This window comes from Triticum urartu, chromosome 7, assembly GCF_003073215.2.
Source record: "Triticum urartu cultivar G1812 chromosome 7, Tu2.1, whole genome shotgun sequence".
Classification (NCBI taxonomy): Eukaryota; Viridiplantae; Streptophyta; class Magnoliopsida; order Poales; family Poaceae; genus Triticum; species Triticum urartu.
Genome location: NC_053028.1, coordinates 568,462,280 through 568,482,235, shown reverse-complemented (window position 1 = coordinate 568,482,235; position 19,956 = coordinate 568,462,280). Strand labels below are relative to the sequence as shown.

General features: G+C 48.9%; 1 long non-coding RNA gene across 1 annotated transcript; it reads left to right on the top strand.

The window, feature by feature from the left end:
- The first annotated feature begins 7,493 nt into the window (after positions 1-7,493).
- LOC125520701 lies at positions 7,494-13,964 on the top strand. The gene is made up of 4 exons (XR_007288789.1): positions 7,494-7,568; positions 7,655-7,894; positions 7,974-8,041; positions 13,634-13,964. It is a non-coding gene; the product is annotated as an uncharacterized LOC125520701 (long non-coding RNA).
- Positions 13,965-19,956: the final 5,992 nt, after the last annotated feature.

The following is a 19,956-nucleotide window of genomic DNA, read 5'->3' as shown; positions in this document are numbered from 1 at the left end:
GCCGCCCCTGCGTTGACCCGGCACCGCCGCCCCTATCCCCTGCATCCACCCGTCGCCTTCATCCCCTGCATCGACCCACCGCCGCCGAACCCGCATCGACCCACCGCCGCCGACCCCATCCCCTGCATCGACCCGGCGCCGCCCCATCCCCTGCATCGACCCACCGCCGCCCCCATCCCCTGCATCGACCCGGCGCCGCCGCCCCGGCATCCACCTAGCGCCGCCGCCCCCATCCTCTTCATCCACACCGCAGGAGCATCCCCAATCCAGCCTGCCGCCCCTGCATCCACCCAGAACCACCGCCCCATCCTCTTTATCCACGCCACAGGAGAATCCCCCAATCCAGCCGGCCGCACCAGCATCACACAATCCAGCGCTGCCGCCCCAACCCCTCCATCACCCCACATAGCTGTCCCAGTGTACAGGCAAAGCTAAATTAAAAAGATCTCAGCTTTGTGGGATATACATACAAAAACTTTGATGCTGTGAAAGGATTAAAACATGCAGGTTTGTGTCTTTGACATAATTTTGTATGTTGTGAAATATGGCTGGATTACAAGTATGGATTTCTTTTCTAGTGTTATTGGCATTTTCTCATATCATACTCATTATGTTTTGTAAACTTATAAATGACAGTTTTTCATAGTATAAACATGCTATTAGGTAGCTTCACCACTTGGTGAAAAATGACCAGTATCTAAGTGGCATACATGCTGTTTATAATCCTTTGTTGTTTATTAATCTAGAAATGTTTGCAGATATGCAAAGGAGCTCATCACTAAAAGGCCCTCTATTGGTGCTATATTCCCCAAGAACAACGCCTCCCGATACCCTTCGCCATCCTCTCCCCTGGTTCACCTCCTCTGCCACCTACTCGTCAACTGATCAGCAGGAGTAGCAATAGCCTGAGAGTCGCAGATAGAGGTTGCACTGAGTTCTGTTCTCTGTTGTCACAGGTCTGCATTTAGAACATGCACATTTTTTTGCTGAGGTAGTAAACTTGGCTATGAGCTATGAGTCTAATAGAAGATCCTTGTAACTTGAACTGTTAGAACATGATTCCTAATTTATGCCTATCAGGTGCTATTTAGAGTATATGACTTGGTACTTTTGATTTAGTTTCATTAATGATCTGGATGATAAACTGGACAAGTTTGTGGTACTTTTTGATATGCTAAATGTAAGATCATAACTACATGCTAGTTGGTTATTGTTCTTCATCTAGGGTAATTATATTTTTACGCGTTCCAGGAACCAGCCTAAACCAGACTTTAAGGACAAGTTTAAGATCTAGGTTGGGAAGTAAAGAAGGTATCAAGCTGCAGCCATCAATAATTGAACAAGTGCCACTTGCAGCTTCCGGTGAGATTCTTGATCATAAGACTTGATATTTTTTATATCATTGTGTGGTATCTTCTGATTTTAGTTTGAATACCTTGTAATTTGATTCTATTATTGCATGGTAATATTAGACTATATTTTGAATATTCGAGTGTTGCTCTGGTTTGTAATTATTGATTTGTGTTGGCTTGCGATAATTAGGCAAGGGTTCAAATTTAGTACAAGCAACTCGTGATGGACAAGAGTTGGATGGATCATGCTAGGTACAACATTAAGATGAACACGCTTTCCACTTTATATAATATTATCGAAGGATTATCTATTGATGAATCAATAATTGTAGGCATACAAAAACGTATATTGAAGGGGTCAAACAATTTATACAATTTGCATTTACCAATTCTGCTAGAGGGAGCAAGATATTATGTCCTTGTAAAATCTGTGTGAACTGTGCATGGAAGGAATCTAGTGTTGTCTATGAGCACTTAGTATGCGATGGGTTCTTGGAAGGGTATAAAAAATGGTTGTATCATGGGGAGGGACCGTTATGCCTTCCACAACGGTGCGAGCCTGTCAAGTTTCAAAACGACGAGGTTGAAGATGAGGACATATTTGAGGTACTTGATGAGATACCTGAAATGCTTGAAGATATAGGACATGAATTTGGTGAAGTTGGGGATGGTGGTGGGAATGATGTTGACCTAAGGGAGGATGGAAGTGATCCAAATATAGAGGCCTTTCACCAATTATTAGATGATGCAGGGAAACAACTTTATCCTGGGTGCACAAGCTTCTCAAAGCTACACTTTGTAGTTAGATTACTCCACACCAAATTTCTTGGGGGTTGGAGTGATAAGAGTTTTAACATATTGCTCGAGCTGCTTAATAAGGCCTTTCCAGGGGACTCTCCACTTCCTAAGAACTTTCATGAAGCAAAGAAGATGATAAAATGCCTTGGACTAGGTTATGTTAATATACATGCATGTGAGAATGATTGCATATTATTTCGAAAGCAATATGCACATGCAGACCAATGCCCTATATGCAAAACTTCTCGGTGGAAATCTGAAAAGCAGAGCCTTGATGGGAAACGTGTACACCAAGTACCAAGAAAGGTTCTTCATTATTTTCCAATAAAGAAGAGGCTTCAGTGACTGTTCATATCAAAGAAGAGTGCAACAGATGCAAGATGGCATGATGAAGGACGCATAAGAGATGGTTTAGTGAGGCATCCTGCAGATTCTCCTGCATGGAAACATTTTGATGCGACGCATCCAAAATTTGCTGAAGATAGTCGCAACATTAGGCTAGCTATAACGGCAGACGGATTTAATCCCTATCGATCTATGTACTGTAGTTGCTATAGCATCTGGCCTGTCATGTTGATCCCCTTGAATTTGCCTCCTTGGTTATGCATGAAGCAGCTAGATTTCATCCTTTCCTTATTAATTCCTGGCCCAAAGTCACCTGGGGAAGACATGGATGTCTATCTTGAACCACTTATTGATGATATGGTCGAAATGTTTGAAAAGGGCGTTAGAACTTTTGATGCTTCTACAGGAGAGTCCTTTGACTTGCATGCTACCATATTATACACCATTTCTGGTCTCCCTGGTTTAGGTCACCTATGTGGATGTGTCACCTCTGGGGGATATGGTTGTCCAGATTGCCACTTGCACACTTGCTCTCTTCGGCTGGCAAAGGGCATCAAGAATTGCTATATGGGTCATAGAAGGTTCTTAGATGCAAACCATGAGTATAGGTTTGATGAAGAATCTTTTGATGGTATGGAGCTTCGAGAGGCACCTATACCACTTACTGGAGAAGAAGTTTTGGCTCTAACAGAAAATATGCATACTGTTTTTGGAAAGAACCCCGTAGGAAAGACAAAGAAAAGGAAGCATAAGGATGGTGAACCAGTAATCTGGAAAAGAAAATCCATATTCTTTAATTTACCATATTGGAAAGACTTGCTGCGGCCTTATAATTTAGATGCAATGCACATTGAGAAGAATGTTTGTGAAAACATAATGAACACACTTTTGGGCTTCGACGGAAAATCTAAAGATAATTTGAATTGTCGTCTTGATCTACGAGATCTAGGTATACGAGCTGATCTTCATCCTACTGACTTAGGAGAAGATTCATATTATGTACCTCCAGCACTTTACTTAATGACCCCCGAGCAAAAAAAGCTATTTTGTGGAGTTTTTAAAGGGGCCAAGTTTCCTTATGGCTATGCTTCTGATTTGTATTACCACGTCCATGTTAATGAGAAAAAATTTACTGGATTGAAGAGTCATGATAATCACATTCTCTTGCAAAATTTACTTCCATTGGCTGTTAGAGGAACATTGCCCGAGCACGTTCGCATTGCATTGACACATGTGAGCAGATTCTTCAAGAAAATTTATTCACCCGTTATTTGTGTAAGTGATATGGAGAAGCTAGAGGAAGAAATTGCTGAGACATTAAGCATTCTTGAGACTATATTCCCTCCATCTTTTTTTGATCCTATGGTCCACTTAATGGTCCATCTTCCTGCCCAAGTGAGGCTTTGGGGGCCAGCAAAATACACCAACATGTTCCCAGTTGAAAGGTCAAATTCTGCACCTATTTGTTAGTATCATAAAAAAATCTTTTTATTTTTTACGCTCATATGTGCTATGTCAATCATGTATAGGTTTTTGATGAGGTTAAAATGATATGTTCGCACCAAGAGTCATCCAGAGGGGTCAATTGCAGAGAGTTATGTGTTTGATGAGTGTATCACTTTTTGTTCTCGTTATTTACAAGACTATGAGACTAGATTTAGTCGACTTAATGCAAATGAGCTTGCTGGTCCTAGCAGCACTCCTAGTACTATGCCCTTCTTTGACAACACGGGTCGGCCTTTGGCTGGAAAACATGATGTGACTTTGGACAATAAAACATGGCTTCAAGCACATAGATATGTCTTATTTAATTATGATCATATTGAACCATACTTGAGGTCAGTTATGTCATATGTCAAACATTTGTTTTCATAGAGTGAATTTTCCCCCCATATGTTACTCAAATTTGATTTAACTACTGCAGAAAGCATGCTGAGTTTTTGTCCTCAACCGGTCATCGAAATATTAGTCGCATCCAGCATGAAAAATTCCATGAGTGGTTTAAATTACATGTGGCAGAGCTAGTAGAGAATGGTGAAGAAGTGTCAGAAGAGATCCAAACTTTAGCGTCTGGACCCTTCATTGCTGCAAAAACATATAGCAGCTATACTATAAATGGGGTAAATTTCCACACAAGGTCCTACGATGATGGTAGGCACAGCCCAAAGTAGTGGAGTTGCTCTAGTTGCAAAAACATCTACAAATGCTGAAAATCTTATAGTGGGGAGTAAAATATATTATGGTGTGATAACAGAAATTCTGGAATTAAACTATCAACACAAAGGAAATATCGTGCTATTTAAATGTGATTGGTTTGACAACCGTGTACCAGACAAGTGGGTAAAAGTCGATAAATTTGGCATCACGAATGTGCAGGCTAAGCATTTATTTAACTCTGGTGAGAAATTGTCTGATGAGCCATTCATTTTGGCTTCGCAAGCAACTCAGGTGTATTATGTTGAACATACCATTGACAAAGATTGGTATAGCGTTGTTCAGTCCAAACCGGGAATCCTTTATGATATTTTTGGAAAAGGAAATGAGAACTTCGAGAAAGTTGATGAACATGTGGTTTTGTTCCCTGATTTAGATGCTAATGTAGATCTCCGGGTTGATCTTAAAAGTGCACCTCGTATCAGAGAAGATATAGATGGAACAATTGTTCGACAGGTCAAGAAGGATAAGTATGTAGTTTTTAGCTTTTAATATTTCTGCAAAATACCTCTTCTAATTACTATTCATGTGTTCCTCTAGTTCAGATTGTTCATAAGACACCCTTTTCAACCTGTCTTGTAAGACTACATATATGTTTTTGTATTTCAGATTGCATTAAACCTTTTTCTAATTCAGATATTTTATCTTTTTTCAGGAAAAAGAATGGCAAACGGAGGAGAAAGGGCTAATACTACTTCATATGAAGAAGCACGGGCAGAGACTCTAAGGCTGAACACAGAGAAGTTGCATCAATTAATTCCAAGACTTGCAGAGAAGTCTTCGCATGAACAAAACAACAAGACAAAGGTGATGGTAGCCTTCCAAGACTTGCTTGTGTGTTGATTCAACTGTGCAGGTGTATGGTAGCTATTTAACAACATGTGCTTATCTGCAGAAAAGGCAACACACATCTAGTCAGCCAGCTCTTGAAATGCCTAGACACATACTAAGATCGGACACCGCTAGAGCTGATTCTAGGCACGATGATGAAGACATGCGAGATGCTGCATTAGAAGAGAATGAAGATGATGTTAATGCAGCGACACAACCTGGTAGGTAGTTCTATTTTGTTAGGCATTTAACCTTTTTCATTTCGGAGATCTAAATAATTCTTTTCTATGTTCATACAGATGGTGGTCAACAACAGAAGAAGCATGGACGCAGCTATACTAGAAAGGCCGATATACGCTCAAGAGGGAACTAGCCACCAATTAGGCTAGAGATCAATGAGAAGGGACAACCTGTGGGGGACAATGCCACCGAGTTTGCAAATTTTATAGCCACACTGGTTAAAAATAGTGAGATAGTATCACTTGCCAAACCTGACTGGAGGTTGGTTGAGCCAAAGCAAAAGCTTTTATTGTGGAATACTTTGAAGGTAACTTCTGTGATGCACATATACAAAAATTTCTTATGGACTTATGTTTCATCCTCTAATTCATTGTTGAATTTTGGCAACTTGATAACCATCTGTACTATGAAGTGGATGAAAGAGTTAAAGACTGGGTCATGGGAAGTGCTGCTAAGAAATGGAGAGATTTCAAATCAGATATGAAGGCTTTGTATTTTCATGAAGAAAAGACTGACGAGGAGCTCCTTGCTGATTGTGATGCTAGAGTTCATGAAGATGACTGGAAATGGCTTATTGACCATTGGAGGACTGATGCAGCTAAGGTATGCTGCAAGATCATTGTCCAGTGTTCATTTTTGAAAAGCTCTAACTGTTGATCATGATCATTGTTTCTTGTACTTTAGCAACGTTGTGAGATAGGGAAGTTAAATCGCCAAAGGATGACCTTGTTTCATACAACTGGCAGCAAGAGTCATGCACGTGTTATTGAAGAAGAGGTACATTTTTGCTACTGTTTCCTACAATTCTTTAACCCATCTAAATATGTGTTGGCTCATAGAATAATAAATTGAATGTAGCACAAGAAGAATGGATATCCCCCACGTAGAGATGAAGCGTTTGTTATAACACACACTACTAAAAAAGGAGTTCCTTCCAATGCGGCAGCGGCACAAAAAATTGTATGTACTAAATAGCAAGTACTTTCATGTAGTTGAGCCATTTGTAGTGATGCTTATTTTTGTGGTTCCTCCTTATAGAAAGAGCTAGAGAACAAAGCAAATGAACAACCAGAATTGTTAGAAAAAACCATAGAGCAAGGCGATCTTTTTTCGCATGTATTTGGAAAGGAGAGGAATGGATATGTTCGTTGTATAGGCATGGGGCCAAGTGCATCAGATCTACACATGCCTGGAACTAGAAACTTGAAATCAACAAGGCTCCAACTGGCTGAGGAAGAATGTCGACAAGCTATGGAAGAGGCTGCACTTTTAAGGGAGCGTGTGGAACCAACCGATCAAAAAATGGACATTGTTATGAACGAAGTCCTAGAGATGAAAAAGATGATGTTAGCTTCTCAGGCTAAAGAAAAGGAGCAATTCAGTCCACACTATGATTCCAATTCTGCACAAGACGAGGTGTTTTTTTGGCATTGTCCCCATTTGAAACCTTTATGAATAGTATAGTTATCTTTCCTTCTTTGCTAACTCGTATTGGCTTGGTGCAGTATATTTATGATGAAGGCGAAAATAGTGAGACTGGGTACATGGCTGCTGAAAAGGAGGATGATCACGTGGTATGCATTGCTCAAATGAAAATGCATTATTTTAGTATTGTCAACTAGACTTTTTAAATAACGTCCAAAAAATTCTCTTTGGATGTAGATGTCAAATAGACCAATGGTAGAAAGTCAACCAAAACTCACACAATAGAAGAAGCAAGTGCTGGTCCAACAGATGAATCACCAACTAGATCATCAAAACACAACCGTCACTCAAAAGACTCCCCAAGTAAAAAAACTCTTGCTCCTAAAGATTTATTGCTTTATATTTGACACACATTTTGTGAAGTTTGGCTTATATATTGCTTGTCTCAGGTTGGACAGGATGTCATATTGTACTCTATCTCCCGCCCTTATAACATACAAGTGGCGAAGGCCACTATTTAGTCAATTGATAGGACGAAGATAGTGGCGGGTGCCGAACTTGGATCTCAATGTTCTGAAGTCGTAGTTAACATGGTGATGAAAAAGGATGCTATTTTGCAACGCCCTTATGGGAATGTGAGGACCATGGCGAATGCTCTCGGGCGATCTATTGCATGGCCTCGTAGATATGTAAAACTTCTTCCTGATCATGTCTATTTCAGCAGTTTGTTTCTCAAATTGCTTCATATTGACAATCCTATGTTTGCAGATTGAGGTTGTTCGTAAAGTTATGCAGAAGCAACCATGACAGCCCATAGCAGTCCCCACATCTTGAAGGTATTGCATGTTCTTAGAATTCTGGAATATTTTACACCTAAAGAAAAGATATGTTTCTCTTTACACATACGGATGACTTATTATTTTTCTGAATGAAGCATGTGATTGAAAGTAGGAACCTAAAAGTTCTTTATTTTCTCCTGAGCAACTTGTACTTTCTATGGTTTTCCTAGTAGATGAAAAATGTGCCTACTTTCAAATACATGCTTAAGTCCTATTTTGAATCACAAACAGCAACTCTGTTTCTTAGATAATTCTGCAAACTCTTTCTGAAAGCAAGCAGCAAACTTTCCACCCTGTCGTGGTATTCTCACGGGGGTTTGCGAGTCGACAGATGCCACAAGGGGCTTAGTGTGAGGGTAAGACTGCTGCTGATAGGACCGGGAGCGGGTATGCGAGTAGCACGCGCTAGTTTACCCAGGTTCGGGCTCTCCGGAGAGTTAACAACCCTACTCCTGCATGTCTGAGTATATCTGGTATATCTGGTACAGAGCTGCTCCTAGAGCTGTATCTGAGGTCAGTGCCATAGGCATCTGGCCTCGTATATATGCGGGTGGCCGGATGAGCATGCAAGCTCTAGTGGCCGAATGGCTCTGGCCGTGGGTGTGTGCGTGAGAGTCCATGTGTCTCCTGATGGATGGAGCTAGCTTTTATAGTGTGAGGTAGGCATGGGTGGTGGTAGCGTTGGTTGTAAACTACCTTGGGTAGCTTACAAACCAAGCTATGTAGTGGCATGGCCTAGGCATGGTGCATGTCATGCTTGTCCCCTAGGGTACTTTATAAATCAGTATCCAGGGGACACGGTACACTGTAGATGACGTCGCGGTATGGTTGTCTTGTCCGTGGTATGGCCGTCTCGTCGGGGTCTTGTCGATGTCGGGTCGGGCTGCAGTCGGCAGCCGGTTGGTCGTTGCAGTCGGCCGGGCAGAGCTCTCTGGTGTGGTTGTTGGCGCAGTCGGCAGCCGGCTGGTTGGCGCAGTCGGCAGCCGGCTGGCTGGCCAGTCGGACTGAGGGGCTTTGCTAGCCCCGATGTCTTGAAATATCGTCTTGCCGTCCTCGGGGTACCCGTGGTCGATTACTCCGACAGTAGCCCCCAAGCCTCCGGGCAACTTGGCAAAGTTGGGCGGAGGTTTTTTGGCGAGTGTTCATGGAAATGATCAAAAAAAGACAAAGTTAGTCCATGCAGATATATCAAATGTTTGCTTTTAGCATTGCAAGTTTTATGCGGAGGGTGCCGACTCGGTTTCGTCCGAGCCCCCTTAATCTTTTTTTCGTGTTCCCTTCCGCTTTTTGGCTTGTGCTCTTGCTTTGCGAACAGCCGCTCTGCGGTCTGTGGTTAAGAGTGGGCCGCGAAGTGGAAGTACAATACTCAGAGTCTAGGAGCAGATTCAACCGAGTAGATAACTTGTAAGGAACAGGCGGGTCGCCCGAACCGTTTCTCCCGGACGTTTTTCATGGGTGCTCCAGTATTCACCCTTGCTAGCCGGACAGCCGCTCTGCGGTCTGTGACTAAGAGTGAGCCTTTGGTACTGCGCACGCTACTAAGCCGTCTGCGGGAACTAACGTCTCAGGCCAAGCGGCCAGCCCCCGGGCCAACTCTGGCTGGCGCGGGGCGAACAGTGATGCGACTGTAATAAAAAATGCGGAGATAGCACCCAAGAATCGCTCGGGGTTATCCATGCTTGCGTGATGCAAAAATATGCGGGCGAGGAGCTCACATTGATTTTTGTGTAGTCGCGGTTGTTGAAGACAGCCGGCGCGGCTCGGCGCTGCGGAGCGCGTCGGCGCACCCGCTGGGTGTAGCCTTCGAGCCCCCGGGTGCTCAAAGGGGGGATCCGGCCGGTCAGGCTCGACCGGCCAGGCGACGAGGCGTCTTGCAACGTCCTTTTTCTTCTTCTGCCGGCTGCTAACAGCTGGACAAAACACTTCTCTTGTTTGCAATCTTCCGTGGGGGCGCGCCAGCGCACCCACTGGGTGTAGCCCCCGAGATTTGGGTCGACTGCTGAGCAGTCAGGCCGGATCTCCCGGCAACTACATTGTCTTCTTCTTCGCGGGGGCGCGTCAGCGCACCCGCTGGGTGTAGCCCCCGAGATTCGGGCCGACTGCTGAGCAGTCGGGCCGGATCTTCCGGCAACTACTTGTCTTCTTCTTCACGGGGGCGCGTCAGCGCACCCGCTTGGGTGTAGCCCCCGAGATTCGGGCCGACTGCTGAGCAGTCGGGCCGGATCTTCCGGCAACTACTTCGTCTTCTTCTTCAGCCGGCCGGATGGGCGGACCCCAACACAGCAGTCGGGCTCTTTGCAGCCGGACAGGCAGCCAGCGGTTGGACGCACACACACATTTTTTTTCTTGCCAGTCGGCCGTGGGCATCCGACATTTTCTTCAGCCGGATCTGGGCAAGCCGGATGCACACACACATTTTTTTGTCCCAGCCAGCCTCTCGGACAGCCGGCCCATCCCACCTGGTCACCTTTTTTTTTCTTTTCAGCCACTGGCTTGACTTTTCTTCTCTTCATTCTTTTTATTCTCTGCCTGATGAGCCGGTAGGAGCGGGACGCGGCGGAAGCCAACGGCCGAGTCGCGCCAGAGGCCGGCGTCCGGGTTGCGGGGGAGCCGGCAGGCCGGGTCGCCGGGGAAGCCAGCAGGCCGGGTCGTCTGGCGGAGCCGGCCAGCGCAGGAGGCCGGGATGCGGGCGGAGCCAGCGTGGGGGCGGCGAGCCGTCCAGCCAGGAAGCGGGCGGGGCCGGCAAGCGGGGCAACGGCGACGCGGCCAGGCGCGGGGAGATGGCAGGCGCAGGGCGAAGGTGAGGCGGGGACAGCATGCGGCCGGGGTGCCGGGCGCGGGTGCCGGAGAAGGAGTCGGACTGACGCGGGGCGCAGCGGCGAGGGGTCCCGGCAAGGTGGAGTCGACGCCGGATGCGGAGGCCGACTGGCGGGGTGAAGTCGGTGCTGGGCGACCCGGTGGCCGGGTGCGGGAGCGGTGCAGGCGGCGGGAGGGCGAGGCGCGGAGGCATGCGTCTGGAGGTGCAAGGGGCCGACGCGGCCGGAGGCGCGGGATCCGAACCGCGGCCAGCAGGCGCGGGCGGGTGGCCAGCCGGCGCGGGCGAAGGTGCGTCGGGATGAGGCGGACGCGGGAGAAGGTGGGAGCCGGCCAGAGCCAGAGTGGCTAGCGGAGTCGGACGCAGCAAGCTGGCGGGCGGCCAGTGCCTGCGCGGAGCAGGGGAGGCCCCGGCTGCAGACGAGAAGGCGGTGCGCGGGAGGCGGCCAGCACGGGGCGGCGATCCATGGGCGGGAGCAGCCACGCGAAGGCGGCCATGCTATCAAGCGCGCGGGAGGCGGCCGGACCTGAAGGAGGCAGCCGATGGCCGCGCAGGGGAACCGCCCGGGCGTGGGAGCGGCGACGGGTCCCGAGTTCTGGGTCCCGGGGCGGCGCAAGGTGAGGCGGACGCCGTAAAGCGGCTGGGAGGGGCCCGAGCAGCGGCGCCGCATGGACGATGCGGGGCAGGCGGAGCCAGCGTGCGCGGGGCTGGGGTCGAGCAGAGCCCAGCCGGCCAAGGCGCGGTGTGGCCGGCATGACGGGCCGGAGCAGGAGGAACCCGCACGGACATGTACGGGCGCGAAGGACGAGTGGCTCACGGATGGGTTGCCTGGGGGCGCAGCCGAGGCGGATGCTAGCGACGCACGGAGCCGTCGCGTGGCCGCGGGTAGGAGCCACGGGCACGGGTGCTCAGCCGCTGGTACTCAAAGCACAAACAGAATGGGCATGGTCTGAGTATTGTACGGCCGGTGTCTGAGGCATGTATGGGGCTTATCTGGCTTGTGTCCTTAAGATTTTTGGGTAGCGAATGGCAAGTGTATGGGCTATGTCTGACCATGGTTTGACTTGCAGCTAGCTAGTTTGCATAGATGGCATATGGAGAAGCTAATGCGCGTTCCGGCCAGAGCAAGGCGTAGAGCGGAGAGGAGCAAACGCGAGCGGCGCGTGGGTGGCCACGGCCGACCGAAACGAGGCCCCGCGCGCGACGGACTGTCGGCGTTGCGGTGATGGTGAAGAAGGCAAGGCCGATGGCGAGGTCACGCCGTCACGGCATCTGGGGTCATGTCGATGTCGAGCCCCTGACCGTATCGGAGAGGCGGCGCGACGGCGCGGTGATGAAGACGAAGAGGCCGGGGGGACACGCCGGCCCTCGCGGGGGCAGGTCGACGTCGGGCCCCCGAGCGCTACCGGAGAGACGACGGCGACGCCGCGGCGGTGATGCGAAACTGGTCCCACCCGGACTACGAAACTAACAGCAACGCGGTAGCATAGTACCACACCACGGTGGGCGCCAACTGTCATGGTATTCTCACGGGGGGCTTGCGAGTCGACAGATGCCACAAGGGCTTAGTGTGTGGGTAAGACTGCTGCTGATAGGACCGGGAGCGGTATGCGAGTAGCACGCGCTAGTTTACCCAGGTCGGGGACTCTCGGAGAGATAACACCCCTACTCCTGCATGTCTGAGTATATCTGGTATATCTGGTACAGAGCTGCTCCTAGAGCTGTATCTGAGGTCAGTGCCATAGGCATCTGGCCTCGTATATATGCGGGTGGCCGGATGAGCATGCAAGCTCTAGTGGCCGAATGGCTCTTGGCCGTGGGTGTGTGCGTGAGAGTCCATGTGTCTCCTGATGGATGGAGCTAGCTTTTATAGTGTGAGGTAGGCATGGGTGGTGGTAGCGTTGGTTGTAAGCTACCTTGGGTAGCTTACAAACCAAGCTATGTAGTGGCATGGCCTAGGCATGGTGCATGTCATGCTTGTCCCCTAGGGTACTTTATAAATCAGTATCCAGGGGACAGGTACACTGTAGATGACGTCGCGGTATGGTTGTTCTTGTCCGCGGTATGGCCGTCTCATCGGGGTCTTGTCGGTGTCGGGTCGGGCTGCAGTCGGCAGCCGGCTGGTCGTTGTAGTCGGCCGGGCAGAGCTCTCTGGTGTGGTTGTTGGTGTAGTAGGCAGCCGGCTGGTTGGCGCAGTCGGCAGCCGGCTGGCTGGCGCAGTCGGACTGAGGGGCTTTGCTAGCCCTGATGTCTTGAAATATCGTCTTGCCGTCCTCGGGGTACCCGTGGTCGATTACTCCGACACACCCTCAAGGCATCAACACCATCTCCTTTTGATTTTGCACTGTCCCTGTTTTATTCTTGGGTACGGCCCGACACACTAAATAGGACAAACATGTACAAGAAAACAGAATGGTGGACACCCTGCATTGCCACTTGATTGCTAGTAATTGATCCCTGGCTGCAGTTTTTGAATGATCTATTTACTTAACAGCAATCAAGAGAAATTATACTGCACCAAACAAGATGGCTATTGGTATATATTTATAGTGATTGGTTACATTGATTTTCCTAGTGATGCATACACAGTGCACAATCTTTTCTTATGAGTACATCCACACATTCTGTCTGTGCCTTGTGGAATGCATACAGGGTGACACACATGTGTCTCTTTCATTTGGTTGAGTCGATTTTCTTTTTCAGCCGATGCAACATATATGTTTGGAACATGTGTTCTTCTGAGCTGATCTATTTGGCCATTTCTTTTTTTACAGGTCACCGGCATAATGCCTTTGCATCCACAAATGCGGTGCGTTTGGTGAGCTAAAAGGATCTTCTGCTGGGATATGTTTACACCTAAAACCAGATTGTATATTTTGCGCTTTTGTCTATGATGTACTACTTTGAGTTGTGAACCTACAACTTCACGCATGTGTGCATGTAGACCTGATGGATAGTTGTGCTTTTGGCTGTCTTGTTACTGGACTTGTATGCCTATGTGTGCATGTAGGCACACATAATGGATCTTTGTGCTAGCTTTTAGTTGTCCTGGACTAATGATGTATGGATGATGGATTGCTCATAATTAGTATATGCACTATCTCTAAAGTGTGATGCTATCTTTATTATTGTATGCATGTGTGTTTTATATATAGATGGCACAAAATGGACTGAAGATAAATCATAGCTGTCGAAATACATACAATATGGGAGATTTGCGTGGTTGCAGTGAAGAAAAATACAGGCAGACTGGCTGCCGGGAAGTCTTCTAACTGCCCTGTATAATCAGCCCGCCGGGGAAGATCTGTACGCCGGTAATAGTGCTAACTGCCGGTAAAGGCAAGAACATGAAGGGAAAATATTCTGCAGGCGTATAGGGTAACTGCCGGGAATTCCTTTCCCCGATAGGACTTTCAAGGGCGGTTTGTAGTTGCCGGCAAAAGACTTTCCCGGCAGTTATTTTGCCTCCAATGGCCTGTTTTCTCGGCAGATATTATGACCTCTAATTTTTGGTCATGGTATAGTGAATTAGGTAATTTGCCGTCTATGAAGTACATACGGAAAAGGCCAAAAAACATGCCGCAAAGATTTTTCCATCAGTAAGCGGACAACAAAGTGTGTCGGCAAAGGGTACTTTGCCATCTACTTTTCATCGGACAGAAGGCAAAGACTTTGCCGTCAGCCAATCTCAGTAACAAACGGCAACGAAACATCTTTGCCGTCAGCCGAACTACTTTACAGATGGTATAGTTTTTTGAATTCAATTTTTTAAGAGTGTATAAAAGATATGGGATGCAACTCAATTGTATTCCTCGGAGTTGGTCAAAATATATGGGATGCAACTCAAGTGTATTCCTCGGAGTTGGTTCACCATGTCAAAGAGACCCTGTGAAATGGTGAGTGAGGGAGTCCTGGATTAGGGGGTGTCCGGATGGCCGGACTATACCTTCAGCCGGACTCCTGGACTATGAAGATACAAGATTGAAGACTTCGTCCCGTGTCCGGAAGGGACTTTCCTTGGCGTGGAAGGCAAGCTTGGCGATACGGATATGTAGATCTCCTACCATTGTAACCGACTTTGTGTAACCCTAACCCTCTCCGGTGTCTATATAAACCGGAGGGTTTTAGTCCGTAGGACAAGATACAGAACAACAATCATACCATAGGCTAGCTTCTAGGGTTTAGCCTCTCCAATCTCGTGGTAGATCTACTCTTGTACTACCCATATCATTAATATTAATCAAGCAGGACGTAAGGTTTTACCTCCATCAAGAGGGCCCGAACCTGGGTAAAACTTCGTGTCCCTTGCCTCCTGTTACCATCCGGCATAGACGCACAGTTCGGGACCCCCTACCCGAGATCTGCTGGTTTTGACACCGACATTGGTGCTTTCATTGAGAGTTCCTCTATGTCATCGCCGTTAGGCTTGATGGCTCCTACGATCATCAATAGCGATGCAGTCCAGGGTGAGACCTTCCTTCCCGGACAGATCTTTGTCTTCGGCGGCTTCGCACTGCGGGCCAATTCACTTGGCCATCTGGAGCAGATCGAAAGCTATGCCCCTGGCCGTCAGGTCAGATTTGGAAGTTTAAACTACACGGCTGACATCCGTGGGAACTTGATCCTCGACGGATTCGAGCCACTGCCGAGCGCGCCGCACTGTCACGACGAGCATGATCTAGCTCTGCCGCTGAACAGTGCCCTGGAGGCCACACCCGCATCGGCTTCGACCCTTAATTCAGAGCCAACTGCGCCGATCAAGGATGGCTGGTTGGACGCCGCCTCGGGGGCTGTGATCCCAACGGCGATCGAGCCGAACACTAGCCCCGCACTCCGCGAGACTCATGACTCCAAGGAGCCAGACTCCTCTCCAGACTCCGAACCCTCCGCGCCCCTGCCGATCGAATCCGATTGGGCGCCGATCATGGAGTTTACTGCCGCGGACATCTTTCATCACTTGCCTTTCGGCGATATTCTGAAGACACTAAAGTCTCTCTCTTTATCAGGAGAGCCCTGGCCGGACTACGGTCAGCAAGGTTGGGATACGGACGATGAAGAAATTCAAAGCCCACCCACCACCCACTTCATAGCCACTGTCGACGATTTAACCGACATGCTCGAGTTCGACTCCGAAGACATCGACGGTATGGACACCGATGCAGGAGACGATGAAGAACCAGCGCCTATTGGGCCCTGGAAAGCCACCTCGTCGTATGACATATACATGGTGGACACCCCGAAAGAAGGAGATGGCGATGGAACAGTGGAGGATGACCCCTCCAAGAAACAGCCTAAGCGCCGGCGTCAGCAGCGCCGCTCAAAATCCCGCCAAAGGAAATATGGTGATTCCAGCACGGGAGATAATAATACTCCGGAGAGTGCCGAAGAAAACCCCCTCCAGCAAGATTCAGCACAGGAGGACGGAGAAGCAGCCCTCATGAGAGAGCGGCAGACAGAGAGGTCGAGGACGATAATTATATGCCTCCCTCCGAAGATGAGGCAAGCCTCGACGACGACGAATTCGTCGTGCCAGAGGATCCCGTCGAGCAAGAGCGTTCTCAACGCAGGCTTATGGCCACGGCAAGAAACCTCAAGAAAAAACAGCAACAACTTAGAGCTGATCAAGATTTGCTAGTCGACAGATGGAGTGAAGTCCTTGCGGCCGAAGAGCATAAACTCGAACGCCCCTCCAAGAGCTACCCAAAGCGCAGGTTGCTACCCCGATTAGAGGAGGAAGCACTTAAACCTACATCACCAGCACTTGATACGGCCGACCGGCCACCTCGTGGCCGCGACAGAGAGGCCTCTCAGCCCTCCACTCAAGCCGCACCCCGTACCAAGGCACAGGAAAATGCGCCAGACCTGCGAGATATGTTGGAGGACAAGGCAAGGCAAACAAGATCGATCTACGGATCGCGTGGGCGCCCCACGACTCGAGACGGTAACCGTCACGCCAGACACAAATCCGGTAGGGCCGAACACGGTAGACAAAGCTCATTGGACCTACGTCGTGATATAGCCCAGTACAGAGGCGCCGCACACCCACTATGCTTCACAGACAAAGTAATGGATCATCAAATCCCCGAGGGTTTCAAACCCGTAAACATCGAATCATATGATGGCACAACAGATCCTGCGGTATGGATCGAGGATTATCTCCTTCATATCCACATGGCCCGCGGCGATGATCTCCACGCCATCAAATACCTCCCACTCAAGCTTAAAGGACCAGCTCGACATTGGCTTAGCAGCTTGCCAGCAGGATCAATCGGTTGTTGGGAGGACCTGGAAGCTGCATTCCTCGACAATTTCCAGGGCACTTATGTGCGACCACCAGACGCCGATGACATAAGCCATGTAATTCAGCAGCCAGAGGAATCGGCCAGGCAATTCTGGACACGGTTCCTAACAAAGAAAAATCAAATAGTCGATTGTCCGGACGCAGAGGCCCTAGCAGCCTTCAAGCACAATATCCGTGACGAGTGGCTTGCCCAGAACCTTGGATGGGAAAAGCCGAAATCTATGGCAGCACTCACGACACTCATGACCCGCTTTTGCGTGGGAGAAGACAGCTAGCTTGCTCGTAGCAACAATATGACCAAGAACCCTGGTAATTCGGATACCAGGGACAGTAGTGGCAGGTCGCGTCGCAACAAGCAGAAGCGCCACATTAACGGCGACAATGCTGAGGATACGGTAGTTAATGCCGGATTCAAAGGCTATAAATCTAGTCAGCGGAAAAAGCCATTCAAAAGAAATCCTAGGGGCCCGTCCAGTTTGGACCGAATACTCGACCGCTTATGCCAGATACATGGCACCCCCGAAAAGTCGGCCAATCACACCAACAGGGATTGTTGGGTGTTCAAGCAGGCAGGCAAGTTAAATGCCGAAAATAAAGACACGGGACTGCATAGCGATGACGACGAAGAGCCCCGGCCGCCGAACAACAGTGGACAGAAGGGTTTTCCCCCACAAGTGCGGACGGTGAACATGATATACGCAACCCACATCACCAAGTGGGAGCGGAAGCGCGCGTTAAGGGACGTATACGCGGTAGAGCCAGTCGCCCCAAAGTTCAACCCATGGTCCTCCTGCCCGATCACCTTTGATCGAAGGGACCATCCCACTAGCACCCGTCATGGCGGATTCGCCGCATTGGTTCTAGACCCAATCATTGACGGATTTCATCTCACTAGAGTCCTTATGGACGGCGGCAGCAGCCTGAACCTGCTTTACCAGGATACAGTGCAGAAAATGGGCATAGATCCGTCGAGGATTAAGCCCACCAAAATGACCTTTAAAGGCGTAATACCAGGTGTAGAGGCCAACTGTACAGGCTCAGTCACACTTGAAGTGGTCTTCGGATCTCCGGATAATTTCTGAAGCGAGGAGTTAATCTTCAACATAGTCCCATTCCGCAGTGGCTATCACGCACTGCTCGGGCAAACCGCATTCACCAAGTTCAATGCGGTACCGCACTACACATACCTAAAGCTCAAGATGCCAGACCCTTAAGGAGTAATTACGGTCAATGGAAACACCGAACGCTCTCTCCGAACGGAGGAGCACACGGTGGCCCTTGCAGCGGAAGTACAAAGCAGCCTCTCCGGGCAGTTCTCCAGTCTGGCCATTAAACGTCCGGACACCGTCAAGCGTGCCCGGAGTAACCTACAACAAGACCGCCTGGCACGTTCCGAGCAGGCGTAGCAATGCGGCCCCAACCCCAGCCCTCGCAAAAATGCGACACCAGTACTTCGCGTACATAGCTACGCTCTAGAACTACCATGGGTACAGGGGGAGGGGCACCATCACGGCACACCCTAAACACGGCTTAAACCGCACCAGGGGCTGCCGATTTTTTAATTTTCTCTTACTTTCAGGACCCCACTCTTCGGAAGGCCTGTTCGGCAGTTCAATTGCCGCACAAACGATGCAAGAACCAGGGAAGCAGACAAGCCATGCCGCATTACGGAACTCCCAGGTGGTCTCTATCACGAGCAGTATACCTGTTTCGCATACCATTCCGCAGCCTGCCCCTGGAATGGACATGTTAAATAGTCCAACCTTTTGCTTATCACATTATTTGTATCGTTCTGCCTTGATCGCAGCCCTTTTTAATAAACAATGCATAGCTTTTGTCTCTCTTTACATTACTCTATTTTTTACAAATATATGTTCCTTAACGACATGTTGCACCTATACACTTTGGTACGGCCAAAATACGCCAGGGGCTTTAGTACCCCTCAATATGGTGTGAGAAGTCCGAACACTTTAACAAGTGCGGCACCCCGAACTTATAGCATTATATGCATCAGCTCCGAATCATGTCTTGGGTCAATAGTTGGGTTTGCCCGGCTCCTATGTTTTGGTGCCTTACGTTCCGCTGTGTCGGCTAAGGTAGCACTAGGAGAACTACTGCGATTGTGCCCCAGTTGAGCTGGGTCGAGCACCTCAGTAGAGAAAGCTAAAACTGACTGTCATGATGAAGCGAGAGCTTGTCGCTGTTCGAGAGGTTTTTCGAGTCCCTAAAGACTTATGCCGCTTAGAGCTAGGAGTCGGCTCTGTCCGGCCAAGGCGTGGATAGTGCCCCGAACTCGGTCTTCCGAATACCAGGGGCTTCGCCGAAATTTAAAATTATAGAATTCTATGGCTAAGTGAGAGTGTTCACGCATTATAGTCAGATTGCCTTGTTCGCTGTGCTGAGCATCTCCCTCGAAGGACCCAAACATGGGAAAAAGAGCGCTCAGGTTTATCCCCGAACACCCCAGCACTAGCAGCACGGGGGCAGAAGCCGATGACTCGCCATCTCTCAGAATTGATAAACAGCCGCATAGAAGGTAATATTTTAAATTCCAGCAGCATTGCTTAGCGCATATGAACAAGTATTCAGCGCACAAGACAAAACGAGCGAGTTTTACTCAAAAATTACATCCCTGGAACATTCATCCGCCACAAGGCGGGCACACTTCAGAACATCCGTATAATAATTCTCGGGCTTGCGATGCTCTTTCCCCGGCGGTGGCCCGTCCTTCACAAGCTTCTCAGCATCTAGCTTGCCCCAGTGCACCTTAACACGGGCAAGGGCCCTACGGGCACC